The sequence below is a fragment of the Cryptomeria japonica genome, chromosome 11 (assembly GCF_030272615.1).
Source record: "Cryptomeria japonica chromosome 11, Sugi_1.0, whole genome shotgun sequence".
Lineage (NCBI taxonomy): Eukaryota > Viridiplantae > Streptophyta > Pinopsida > Cupressales > Cupressaceae > Cryptomeria > Cryptomeria japonica.
In genome coordinates this window covers 88,258,739-88,272,059 of record NC_081415.1, presented here as the reverse complement: position 1 = coordinate 88,272,059, position 13,321 = coordinate 88,258,739, and the positions used below count along the sequence as shown (strand labels likewise).

At 32.1% G+C, this 13,321-nt stretch overlaps 2 long non-coding RNA genes across 2 annotated transcripts; both read left to right on the top strand.

Annotated features, from left to right (window-relative positions):
• Window positions 1–1,950: 1,950 nt before the first annotated feature.
• LOC131859986 (uncharacterized) lies at window positions 1,951–3,513 on the top strand. The gene is made up of 2 exons (XR_009359557.1): window positions 1,951–2,480; window positions 2,912–3,513. It is a non-coding gene; the product is annotated as an uncharacterized LOC131859986 (long non-coding RNA).
• Window positions 3,514–3,520: 7 nt separating this feature from the next.
• Window positions 3,521–6,204, top strand: LOC131859985 (uncharacterized). The gene is made up of 2 exons (XR_009359556.1): window positions 3,521–4,533; window positions 5,366–6,204. It is a non-coding gene; the product is annotated as an uncharacterized LOC131859985 (long non-coding RNA).
• Window positions 6,205–13,321: the final 7,117 nt, after the last annotated feature.

Here is a 13,321-nt window from a genome sequence, read left to right as displayed (position 1 = left end):
TGGTGGATGTATCCCATGTTGGGTGAATCGCATTAAATATCTGTGTTATCTATGTTATGCATTTTTCCTCATCTTTTCTATTTGTATCTGCATATAATTATTAATTTATATTTGCTCCAGATCTAACTAAATCCTAACAATGCAGACCACCAAAACAAATAGAACACGATCAGGAAACACCAACAAGCACATTAGAACCATCCACAATAGTTGCACCAATACCACTTATCAAATCTTCATCGATCAACACCTGAAACTCAAGAACACTCAAACAACAACAACGCATGAACATCCAAAACATCCTCCCAAAATCTCAACTTAAGATCTGATCACACTGGAATGTACTGGAGGAAATACCGCACTTTGCAAAGCATTGATAAAAAAAACCAAACTACAAACCGGATCACATGATATGATCAATTAAGCTTCTGGATCACTAAAACCAATACAAAAAGATATAATGAGACGAGAAAAACTCCATACACCGAACCATGATCTCAATAAACCAATCTACAACAACCAGAGCAATAAGATCAGAGGAATATGTTGACTTCAATGATAACAACATATCCTAGTAGTAGCAATGTCGAATAGAATTTACAAGAATGTGACATAAAATTAATTAATTTAATAATTAATTTCTTTGTCAAAACTACATCAAGGTAGCAAATGACTAACACAAAACAAAGTATATAGTTTATAAGTATGTGACATAAAATTGATTAATCTAATAATTAATTGTTTGAATTATTGATACACGTGAGATAAAAATTAATAATCAATTAATTTGATAATATATGTTGAAATAATTAATTAAATGGATAAATTTATAGATAATAATGAATAATTAACTTATTAACTGAAACAAGTTTATTATGTAAAATTAATTAAATAACTTGAAACTTATTTAATTAAAATATTAGACATTTAAGACCCTTAGATGGTAAGGTAATGATAAAAAGATGATTAGGTGGTAATATGATTGAATGGACTATAAGATCCTTGAAAGTAAATGATTAAATGATTATTAGATAAAATGAATGAGTAAATGATAAAGTCAAACAAATAATTGAAGAATCAATAAATTGATAATTTAAGTGAAAATGTCTTTTACATGTCTTGACATATAGCTAGTTATATAGAAAACATCTTCCTTGAAACCATATCTCTTACGCTCAATACAATAAAGCATTCGAGGCATATTCCATATGAACACGTTATCTTCCAATGGTGCGTGCAGGGAACATATTGTTACTGTGTACATGACATGAAAATTAATATTCAATTAATTTGGATAACGAATGGACAAATATATGGATAATTATGAATAGTTAGTTTATTAATTGAATGAATAATATGAAATTCAATCAAAATGTTAATGATTTGATAAGCTGACGATAATAAGAGTATTAGGTTGGTAAGCAGATTGAATGGACTGTAAGATCCTAGAAGATAAAGAGAATTAAATGATGATGGAAAAAAACGAATGATTGTTTTGATGAAGTCGCTAAAGATGAAAAAATAAATTTACATGATAATTAGATGATTAGGTGAAAACAACACGTCTTCACATATAGTTAAGTATATTTAGAAAACCCCTTTCATAAAACCATCGCTTACACTCAATAGCGTATGGACACTTTATCTTACATGTTGAACAGACTACACCTGTCCACTTTCTGTCTCCATGATTCGTTTTCCTTCAGGCCCCTATCTGATTTACGGCAATTTCCTGCTTCTGATTTTGACGTGAATGACTCAGATCATTTCCACAGTCGTTCAATGCCTATTTTGCATTTGTAGCCATCGATTCTCTAACTCTGTAGAGAATTACAACTCTCTCAAATGCTATCTTGCATTTGTAGCCTATGCTCTCCTCTTCTATAAATAGCTATCCAATCACAACCTCTCAAATGCATAGCAGCTGTTGGAGCTTCTGATAGGGAAAATGGATGGAACCAAGAATAAACGGCCCAGCAAGGAAAATCAATGGGGCCACCAAGGAATAGGTCACAAAAACCATTTTGAAGACGTCGCTACGGTGGGTGCGGTAATGCGCTCAGGTCGCGACAAAATAATTGTCCAGCTCTATGGAGTACACTCTGATCCCTACAACGAAATGTTGCGAGAATATCTAAAAGAGAAAAATAACATTCAAATCGAACGTCTTGTAGGAGAGAAAGCAGCGTTCAATGCTTTACAAGTAGGGGACCTTCCTTCCTTATAATATTAAAAATATCGGTTTTTTATTTCACAAGTGCTGAAGCGGGTTATGATGTTTGTAATTTGTACTTGGAAAAGCTACAGTGCTCCGGGATGGAGACGACTGGCTATTGGGTAACGATATTAATTGTATATATCTTTAAGCATTATATGGGTAGTCTATATACTTTTCTTCAATATCGCACATTTATTTTATATAGACCGACCTGATTCCGTTAGATCAAGCTTGTCCTCTTCAGCGCGGCATATTTTATTCGGTATACCTTGACGTGATCTGGTTTGTGCAGATTTTTAATTTTCATGCGATATATTCAATAGAATAGCAGAATGTTAGTGTCATTTTTATGAGTTTCAGAGATAGTAAATGATTATTAATAAGTTGATCGTGAGCATCCTGTATATATAAATCTGATTAGGATGACTCAAATTATCAATTCCCATATGATTTATTAATTGTGAGAATAAACATGATTTGGGTAACGTAGATTATCTGTTTATGTATAATATATTCAATTTATATATTTAGAACTGATGTAGGTAGTGAAAGGCTTCAATTTACATGTAATTATATTCATTGTATATCTGAAGACATTTTGTGGGAACTGAAGATTATCCCTTTCCATGTTTGTATTCAAAACTTAGTGGTTGTGTAAAGAATCATTTCTCATGTGATATTGTGTATGTACAGGGTCAAGGGATATCATAATGCACTGTGAAAAGAAATATGAAAAGTCAACGACAAAAGATATTGTGAACTCTTTTGAAAAACTGAATTCATTATTTTGTCAGTATGTCGTCGCCGATTGTTGTGAAGTGCCTACGGCAATGGAAAATATTGAGACGCAGTTGGTAACAGAGTTAGATAAGTATATAAAGAAAATGCGGTCCTTGAAAGGGAAGCCTCCCAGCCTTGTTGAGCTAATCCGTCGTTCAATTCTTAAATTTATAGATGACGTTTATACCAAAACTGAAGGCCCTCTGTTTGTTAAAGCGGGAGAGCTTAGAACTGTAGGGCTGACTGCCTGAGCCTTCAGTATTAACAAATCCTCTATTTGTGTGTTTTGCAGACTTTAAAAATAATGGCAATCCAAGATTTCCATCTTGTAGAACAGTGAAAAAACAATTCCTCTTTTTAAAGAGGTTGGGTTGTCACTTTTCTAGGAACTTTTTCTAGGAACTTTTTTTTATTATCTTACGAGATCCTTAGTCCCGTTGTAATTTGGATTAAGGATGAGACTTAGAACTCGTAAAATGTTATGGTGTGTTGTGATTATAAACTTATTATTATTATTGTTGTTGTTGTAGTTATTGTTCGTTAAATTTAATCTATAGATTTTGTTTTTGATAAATTTGGGCTAATAATATTTTTGTTGAATTTAATAAGTAATATGGATTGTTTGTAAGTAAGTGAGGTAGATTCTGTACTTCTATGAAGAGAGATAGATGGATTGTAATGTTGATTCTAGTGTCAAGACCTTCCTAGTACTCTATATCCAACCTTAAATTCATTCAACTAGATATCAACTATGTAGAGTCTTGTTAAATAGTTCTTTACTTGTATTTTTAGTTCATGAGGATTATCAAAAACTTGCATCTAAATAATGAGATCAACCACTCTTCAATTGCATTGTTCACTTGTTCTACTTCTATTGTGAAGGAACAATGTTAATTTTTTATTCAAATCTAACTACTTAGGGTGAGGACTAGGATTAAGCCATATTTATATAGATGTGCACACAAAGAGATGAAGAGAGATTAGACACTAACAATTGCATTATTCACTAGCTCTACTTATGTTGTGAAGGCATGATGCAAATTCCAATTTGATTCTCATGCTATGGATGGTAATCATGTTAATCTCTCTTTTATTACATGATTTGTGTATACTATTTCATCTATTATGGGTCATGGTTTTAATGCTAATTAAGTAATTTCATTATATAGTGTAGGGATCCATTATAATTTACACATTATTGTATATTCTATGCATTGAACAAATTATTATCAAATTAGTTATGAATTAAACATAGATGATAAATATAGTATCTTCTAAAAAAATTGTTTGAATTTAGCTATTAAATTTGATGAAGATGTAACCCCTTTGGTATTTCTATGCTTCTCTTCACAAATCTAGTCATGATGTGTCAAACCAATTGTACTACTTAACGTTATTTCATGAAATAACTTTATAATTTCTCATTTTATTGTTGATATGATCTAAAAATGTGCATTTAGTTGTACAAACATTCATATGTACAGGTTATTGGAGATGAGACAAAAACTTTGCAAGGTAATGTGAGGTGGACAATGGTAAGAAATCATACATTATGTTTCGATTATTGAAATAATGTAATAATGCATTGCTTTCAAGTTCATTCATCGTCAACTAGGTTATTGGTCAAATGTTGCAACAAATAAGAGAAAAAAAAGGTTAGTTAGTCAAATTGATGGATAGTAATTGAATTTTATGTAATGTGTACTAGATTGTGTGTTTGGTGCACTACACTTAATTCTAGTAAGATATAGGTGATGGATTTCTCTTCTTACTCTAGAAGCCTAGATAGTTTCTACTAGTGGTATGTGAGTCTTAGTGCCAATAGTATATAAGAAATGGATGTTTAAAGTTAAACTAGAGGGTTCAATGATTTTTTCTAGTGGAATGTGGATCTTGAGGGTTGCACCATATAGATGATGGATCATACTTTATGCTTAGCTGTTTGATAGACTATAAGGGAAGGATGGCTCTCAAAAGAATAGGTAAGTACAAAATTGTTCAAAACCCCATACTCAAGCCTTTAGCATAACCTATAGCGACAAGTGATGCTCTAAGTTACAATGGTAGGGAATCCTTAGGTGAATAGCTAAATGGGTAGTTCCGTTGTCTACAATTAGTTGGCATGATTGAAATCTCTCGCACACACAATTTCACATAGTCTAGTTGGATGGGTAGACATAGATTTACATCTACTTGATTGGGATCACATTGTACCCTTATTGATCTGAATATTTCTACTTGAACCGAATTTGTGTGGATGACCCTTAGTCAAACATAAAGATTTGAAAAATTATATTATGATTCATATTTTTTATTGTCTGATTTATTCATTTTATTTTTAATTATGATAAGTGTGGTTTTTGACAGGGCCCAAACCTTTTTACAATGTAAGGATGTTACCAAATGAATAACCAACAAAAGCAAAAAGGAGTAATACTGTCGAACCATCAAACTGAAGGGAGAGCAAAATAGCAAGAGACATAACCAAACAGCCAAAATTCTGCAAAACCAACACACCTGAAAAGAGATACAACAGAACAATGAAAGTTGAAATCAGCTATAATGAAAGTTGGGGCTGAACTTTAACCCCAGTGGAAATTTCTGTGAGGGAAATACCATTAAGGACTGACTATTTTCTTTCTAAGAAGAATTTTCAATGAAGCCACATCATTGCATTTAGAAACCTTTGGAGCAGAGTAGGATGCACCTACAGAGCATATTGAAGGATTCCCACCCTGACAAGCACCTAGAGTGGAGGGCGAGACCTTATATATTGGAGACATATTATCAAGGACCACTGAAGGGAGAGAAAAGACATTCAAGCCTCTAGAAGTAGGGGCACCCAGAGAAGCGCTCCGAGCAGTCCAAAGCGATGAGAAAAACAGTTGTCAAGATGAAACAGCTGTCAAATTGTATGGAGCACCCTCTGCTCCCTGAAGCAGAATGGTGCTGGCATATCTGAAAGAGAAAAATATTGAATGCCCTTTTGTTAATGTAGAGAAGAAACCAGGGTTCATGGCTTTACATGTATGGGACCTACCTTCCTTACAATATAATATTTTTCGGTTGTTGGTTGCACAAGTGCTAAAGCGGGTTATGTTGTTTGTAATTTGTATTTGTGTCACGCAGCGCTTTGGAAATGTTCCAGTAGTCCGGGATTGGAGAGGTCACGCTCTTTAGTAATGATATTAATTGTTACATGGGTAGTCTACAGTCTTTTTTCCAATTTCAAACATTCATTTTATATAGAGCGATCTCATTTCGTTAGATTAAGCTTGCCCCTTCAGTGTGATATATTTTATTGAGTATACCTTGCCGTGATTTGTTTTGTCCAAGTTTTTAATTCTCATGTGATATATTGAATAGAATAGAAGAACGTTAAGGTCATTTTTATGACTTTCAGAAATCGTAAATGATTATTAAAAAGTTGATGATGAGCTTCCTGTATATAAAAATCTGAATAGGATGATTTAAATATTCAACCCTTATATGATATATAGATTGTGTGTATAAACATATTTTTTTGTCACAAAGATTATCACTTTCTGTATGATATATTCAATTTATATATTTAGACCTGATTTGGGTAGCGCAAAGTTTCATTTTGGATGTAATTCTATTCATGGCATATCTGTAAACACTCTGTCGGTATTAAAGATTATCCATTTCCACGTTTTTATTCAAAACTTACGTGGTTAGTGTGAACAATCATTTTCCATGTGGTATTGTGCAGGTAAAGTGTTAAGGGATATCATAAGGCACTACTGAAAGCTGGGCAAGAATGAGAAGGATAAAAAGGAGTTTGAGAAATGGCTTGAAGTTCAAGAACCAAAATTGAATGCACTACTTTGTCGACTTCTCTTCGCAAAATGCAGCGTCCAAGAGAGCTGGGGAAGGTATTAGATGTCTATGATGAGAGGTTGTGAAACAGCAAGTGCTTGGCAGAAACATCTTACACCCTTGCAGGCCTGATTATATACTGAACGTTTGTCCCGAGGAATCTCTGGGTGAGAAATGGAGTCATGTTGAAGAGTGGTGGAAGAAAATTTCCTCTAGATCTTCATGGAAGAATATTAAGAACCTTCCAAAACTAACAATATTAACAAATCCTCCCTTTCTGCGTTTTGCAGAGTTTTGAAATAATAGTACTCCAAGATTTCTATCTTATAGAAGAGTGAAAAAATAATTCATCTTTTTAGATAGGTGCGGGTTGTCACATTTTCTAGGAACCTTTCTAATTTTCCTATGATATCCCTAGTCTGTTTAGCTTAGGGATGGGAATTGAACTCGTTAAATGCTCTGTGTGTTGGTTATGAACATATAATTACTTGTAATTGTATTTTTCTGGTGCAATGGGTAGGTCGAAGAGGTTTGGAAGGTTGATTAGGAGAAAAATTAGTCTATATTTTACATACACATGTAGTACATAAGGTCAATTAGTAGGGCCTGTAGCAAATGATATTGTTTGTGCAACATATGCATCAATAAAGAAGAGTTAGCTTCAAATAAACTATGCATCCACTTATAGGGATCCAAATATGGTGTAATGGATTATTAGGCTCCATTACCAATAGGCTCAAGCTATGTTTCCAATAGAGATAGAGAGGAAGCGAAGGAGAAATATAGGAAGAGTACGATAGGGGGGTGAGAAGATAGAGATTGAGATGGAGGAGAGAGGAATAGATAAGAGATAAATATAGAAAGAGGGAGAGGGAGGTAAGATCAAAATAGATGGAGATACAAAGAGAGATATAGGGAGAGATACATATGGATAGAGATAGCAAGATAAAGAGATATATAGGAAGCAAGAGATGTGAAAGAAGTGGGAGATGGAGAGGGAAAAGGAGAGTGAAATAGATATCAATAGAAGGTGATATAGAAAGAATGGGAGAGATATAGAGTTTGGCAGATAGGGTTAGAGAAAGATAAGTATAGAAGGAGATAAAGAGAGGAGTGAGATGTATCTAGAGAAATGGAGATAGATAAGTAGAGATGAGGATATACAAATGGAGAGATGGATGGAAAGATGGAGTGAGAATGTGTGTGAGAGAGAGTGGAGAAGTGATATTGATAGAGGAAGATATGGTTAGAAAGAGATAGAGAGGAGTGAATAAGAGAAAGAGGTACATATAATAAAGATATAGAATAAGAGGAAATAGTAAGAGATGTAGATAATGCTAGAGAGCTATGGATAGAAGGAGATAGAGAGGAGTGAGACGGAGATAGAGTGAAATAATATAGATATAGAGAAAGATACAAACAACTAATAGATATAGAAAAGAGAGAGGTAGAGAAACATATAGATATAGAAAAGCTAGAGATAGTGAGATAGAGATAAGGATGGCATGAGTGAGAGAAAGAAGGTGATATAGACAACTAATATAATATTATATTATAGTTATAACACATATCAATAATAAATACAATTTACTTGTGTAGATATTTTAAATACATCTATCTAAAAGACATTGAGAGATATTAGTATGAGGCGACTATCTAATCTAAAAAAAAAATTTGACACAAACATCTTAAACAACTATCTCTCAATGTCTTTTGATAGGTGTATTTAAGATATCTATGCTAGTATTCCATAAATTATATAAAAATAATAACTATAATTAATCTTATTATAGTATTATCTAATTTAAGCTATTTTTTAAAACATCATATCACACCAAAGAATAGAAATTATTTATGATAATTTACACTATAGAACTTAACCATATGACTAATAAAAAATGAGTCTAATTATTCAACAAATATAGTATATAATTACTAAAATAAAAAAGTTTTATTTATAACTTATATTTTAGATTTTAGTTTTTTAATCTTAAGAGTAATTTAAAATTTTAATCTTGGTAGTATTAAAATATTATTCATACATTATTTTACTTTTGTTAGGTATAAAATTATTTAAGTTAATATTTTTTATTAACATGCTTGTGCGATTACACTCCACCTTGTAGTCCCAATATAATAACAACTTAATAAATAGTTAATTATATTTTGATATTATTTTATATTATTTTAGTTTTTAAAATCTTAAGAACTTTCATATTATGATATTATATATAAATATGATATGCATATATGTATGTACACACACGATTTTTAAATCCTTATTTTCATATTTGTTATATATATTAATAATAGATTATGTTCTATATAACATATCTTATTAATTATAAATCAAAATAATTATAATTAATATATTATGATTTTTACATATAATACTAAGTAAAATATTAAAATATTTATATGCTTAGAAATTTTAATATTTTTTTATTGAAAAGTATATTAAAGTTATTTTAAAAATATATTTAAATTATATTTATTATTATATATCATACTAAATTATTTAATTAAATTTAAATATTGCATAAATTATATGTAATTATTATTAACTAAATATAATAATATATAAAATATAATATTTTTCAATTTATACTATACAATATATAGTATAAATAAACTAAAATATTATTTTGAAATAAATTTATAAATTCTTATTATATAAAAGATAATATGTACTAATTAAATAATTTTTTATAACAAATTTAATATAATAATAAATATTGTTAATCTGCAATGTATTTTTTATACAAAAAACTTTAAAATATAAATTTGTTAATAACTATAATCATCCATATTCTTGTGAAAAGAGATTTAAAATAAAAATGTGAAGAGAATTCTAACTTTATATTAAACCCTTGTAGGTAGAATAATGTTTAAAAAATTAAAAGTAAAATGAAATCTCCTAAAAAGAATAAATATTATTTAATTTTGATTATTTAAGGCTTTTTATCATTTTCAAGATGCTTCATGTTTTAATTGATCTCCAAAATCCTTATCAAAAAATTTCTTTGTTGTGCCTTGAAACCCCTTTAGTTTTAAGAAATAGGATACCCCCTCTTAAAGACACCAAAGAGGCTCTCTTAGACTCAGGAGACTACAAGGTGGTTTGTTCTTCTGGTGCCTTATATAGAGGCAAAACATGTCACTCTTTCAACACTAGAATCAAAGATCGCATTGGTGACATCAGTCATGTTGAGTTCACAAGTTAGAATTAGCCGAGCACTCATCCTCCACCAAAATTAATATTTATTTGGAAATCTATCTTATCCTATTTAAGGAAGATAACTATTACAAGAGAAAGTTAAAGGAGGATATGATGTAGGATATCCCCAGCTCTTGGCAATCTTGCATCAACCATAAATATTTCTTTTTCAGTTTATTTTTTGTTTATGATTATCTTCCTTGTTCCTGAACTGCCGAATGTTTGGATCTTTTTCCTACAAGTTAACGCTTTCGGATTCCAAGATAATTTTCTAGCTTAGAACATCAAAACTGCTTGGGCCTATTTTTTGTTGGCAAATCTTGCGGATCCTTTCCTTAGCTTATGGAGCCTTAACACATTGCTCCAATATTCCTTGGCATGTGGTTGAGCTTCCTTTTGATCCACACTTCATTCTATGGATTTTTCAAAGGATTTTCATTGGCGGAGGCCGACTTGGTGGTTTTACATGTTTCATCTTGTTCATCATTGGTCGATTCTTCTTGGGATGACCTACATCCCTCCAAACCATATAAATCAATGTAATTTATCTTGTCGTAGGAGGTTCTGGGAAATGACAAAGATCTATCTTAAAGTTAAGTGGTCTTGTAAAGACCAAGACTGTAATTGAGTATGTTTGTATCAATCTAGGGAGCCAAATCTTCTAGCCCACATGTTGCTGACAGATTGTAATTAATCTTCATGATATATTAAATTTAGTTATGCATTGCCTCCATCAGCTTGTCTTTCTTTCATTGTCTTTACTCTTGTTGTACGGTCTGGATAGATCTCATTGAGATGCCTCCTAACCGTGACTGCACCAGGCTATAGAAATTTACAACCACCTTACTAATATCAACCATGATGAGTGATTGAACCTTAGTCCTTTTTGAAATCCTCTTATTTCATCCTTAAACATAAACCATCACCCCCCTCTCTAACCAATTTGTGTTCCCTCTCTTTCTCCCCTCATTTTCTTTTGTTGGACATTATTGATGCAAGGATATGTTGTTGTCATCGATGTTAACATATTCCTGCTTCAGTGATTGCATATTGGTTTATTAGGATTATGGTTTAGTGTATGGAGTATTTATAGTATCAGTATATTATTTTGTATTGGTTTTGGTGATCTGAGAAGCTTAATTGATCATATCATATGATCTAGTTTGCAGTTTGTTTTTTTGATCGGTGGTTTATAGAGTTCAATATTTCCTTCGATATATTTTGATGAGGTCAGATCTTCAGCTAAGTGTTTGGGATATTGTTTGGTATGGCCCTCTAAATCTTCATTTCATATGGTTCATGATTTTGTGTTATTCAAGTTATCTTTCTTCATAATAGTTGTTGTTGTTTAAGTGTTCATGAGTTTCAGATGTTGATAGAGGAAGATTTGATAATTGGTGTTGGTGCAACTATTACTGATGATTCTAATGCGATTCCCGTTGTTTCCTAATTGTGTCCTTTTTTTTATGAACCACATTGATCATTGTGAAAAATTTTGGTGATTTTGCGGATCCGGTGATGTTCTTCATGTTATGTGGTTTTCCTGGTATTGTGGGGTGTTGTAGTTGATCTTAGCATGATTTCCGGTGGTGTTACATGTTTGCAGATTTGATTTAGGACCATGTTATGTCATGTATATCATTATATTGGCCGGTTGGTCGATCTTTGTATCGTGTGATGTAATTTTGTAATTGTGAGTTGAGGGTTTAGCCGACCTTGTTGTCATGGTCAATGAATTGTATAAATAAGTGATATTGTCATGTAATTTAGGTATCAAGGCTATGTCTGCATTATTAGAGAGTGGTGTATGTGCAAACAAGGATTCATATTTTAGTATCTTGATTGAGTAGAGATTGCTATTACAGAGCAGACAATTGTGCTTAATTGGAACTATCATTAGGCATTTGGAGATGTTATTATTGCATCTCACTTCTTCCATATTGCAGTCTAAATCTTGTTGTAAGTCAATGAGACTTCCTTGAGCATTGTAGCCTTCTAGGCCATTATCTTTCAAGGAGTGATCTCTAAGTAGTGTTCTTGAATGCATGTTCATTCCCCATTATAATATTTTCACATACTACTGTAGAGTATCATCTTATTGTGGGTAGGTTCCCACCATGGTTTTTTCCTTAATCGGGTTTTCCACATCAAAATATTGGCATTGTGTGTTGTGCTAATGATTTTGTCATCTTTTTATTACTGCAATTTATCAAATCTATTTTTGTGGCTAATTTTGTACATCCGGTGAAAAATGATTCATTCCCCCGTCTCAATTTTCCTTCATGGTTGTTGCCAATAATTAGTATCAGAGCTAGATGCTTTGGAAGAAGCTTAACCACTTGAGGAGATCTAGGATGGAAACTGGAACTAGAAGTGTTATATTTAAGAAGGAGAGTCTAAGATTTGATGGAGGTACCTATGCTATATGGAAGATCTAGATGGAAGTGCACTTGAGATGTCTTGGAGAAGATTACTGGAAAATTGTAAAGAATGCCTATCCTACTCCTCCCAATGGACCTGTTATTGCTAATGAGATCAAGGAAGATCAACATAATATTAGAGTGAAGGATGCATTTTTGAGTGTCTTGACTACTTCAGAGATGACAAATGTGATTAGACTGCAGACCACACATGAGATCTGGAGAAGTTTGAGACCCTATATGAAGGAGATAAACAAGTGAAAGTTGCTCAATTATAGAGTTTGAAAGTGAAATATGAGATGTTGAATATGGGAGAAGATGAGAACATAAATACCTTTATGGCTAAGGTGAATGAACTTGTACTAGGTATCAGATGTGCTGATGGAACCTTTGAAGAAGATGAAATTGTTGCTAAGGTGTTGAGATCTTTGCCTCCTTATAAGCATAAGGTAGCTTCTATTGAGGAGATCTAGAGTGTGACTACAGTGACAAGAGATATGTTGGTTGGAAAGATTGTTGCATTTGAACTGAGTGAATTTGGTGAATCACATAGAAATTCTAAGACAACATTTAGAGCATCTGTATCAAGAAAGTAGACTTATGATCCTAAAGAATGAAAAATATCTAGATATGAAAGAGAAAGAAGAGAGATGGAAGAGAAAGAAATAGATCTAGATGAGATTGAAGTATTGATTGCCTAGAGATTGCCTAAAGGAGACGGTAAGTATGATGGAAAATTGCCTTTGAAATGTTTCTCTTGCAATAAGGTAGGACGTTTCACTTCTAGGTGCCTAGAGAGAATGGCTAAGTATGATAGGTATGATAAATTTGATAAGCATGACATAA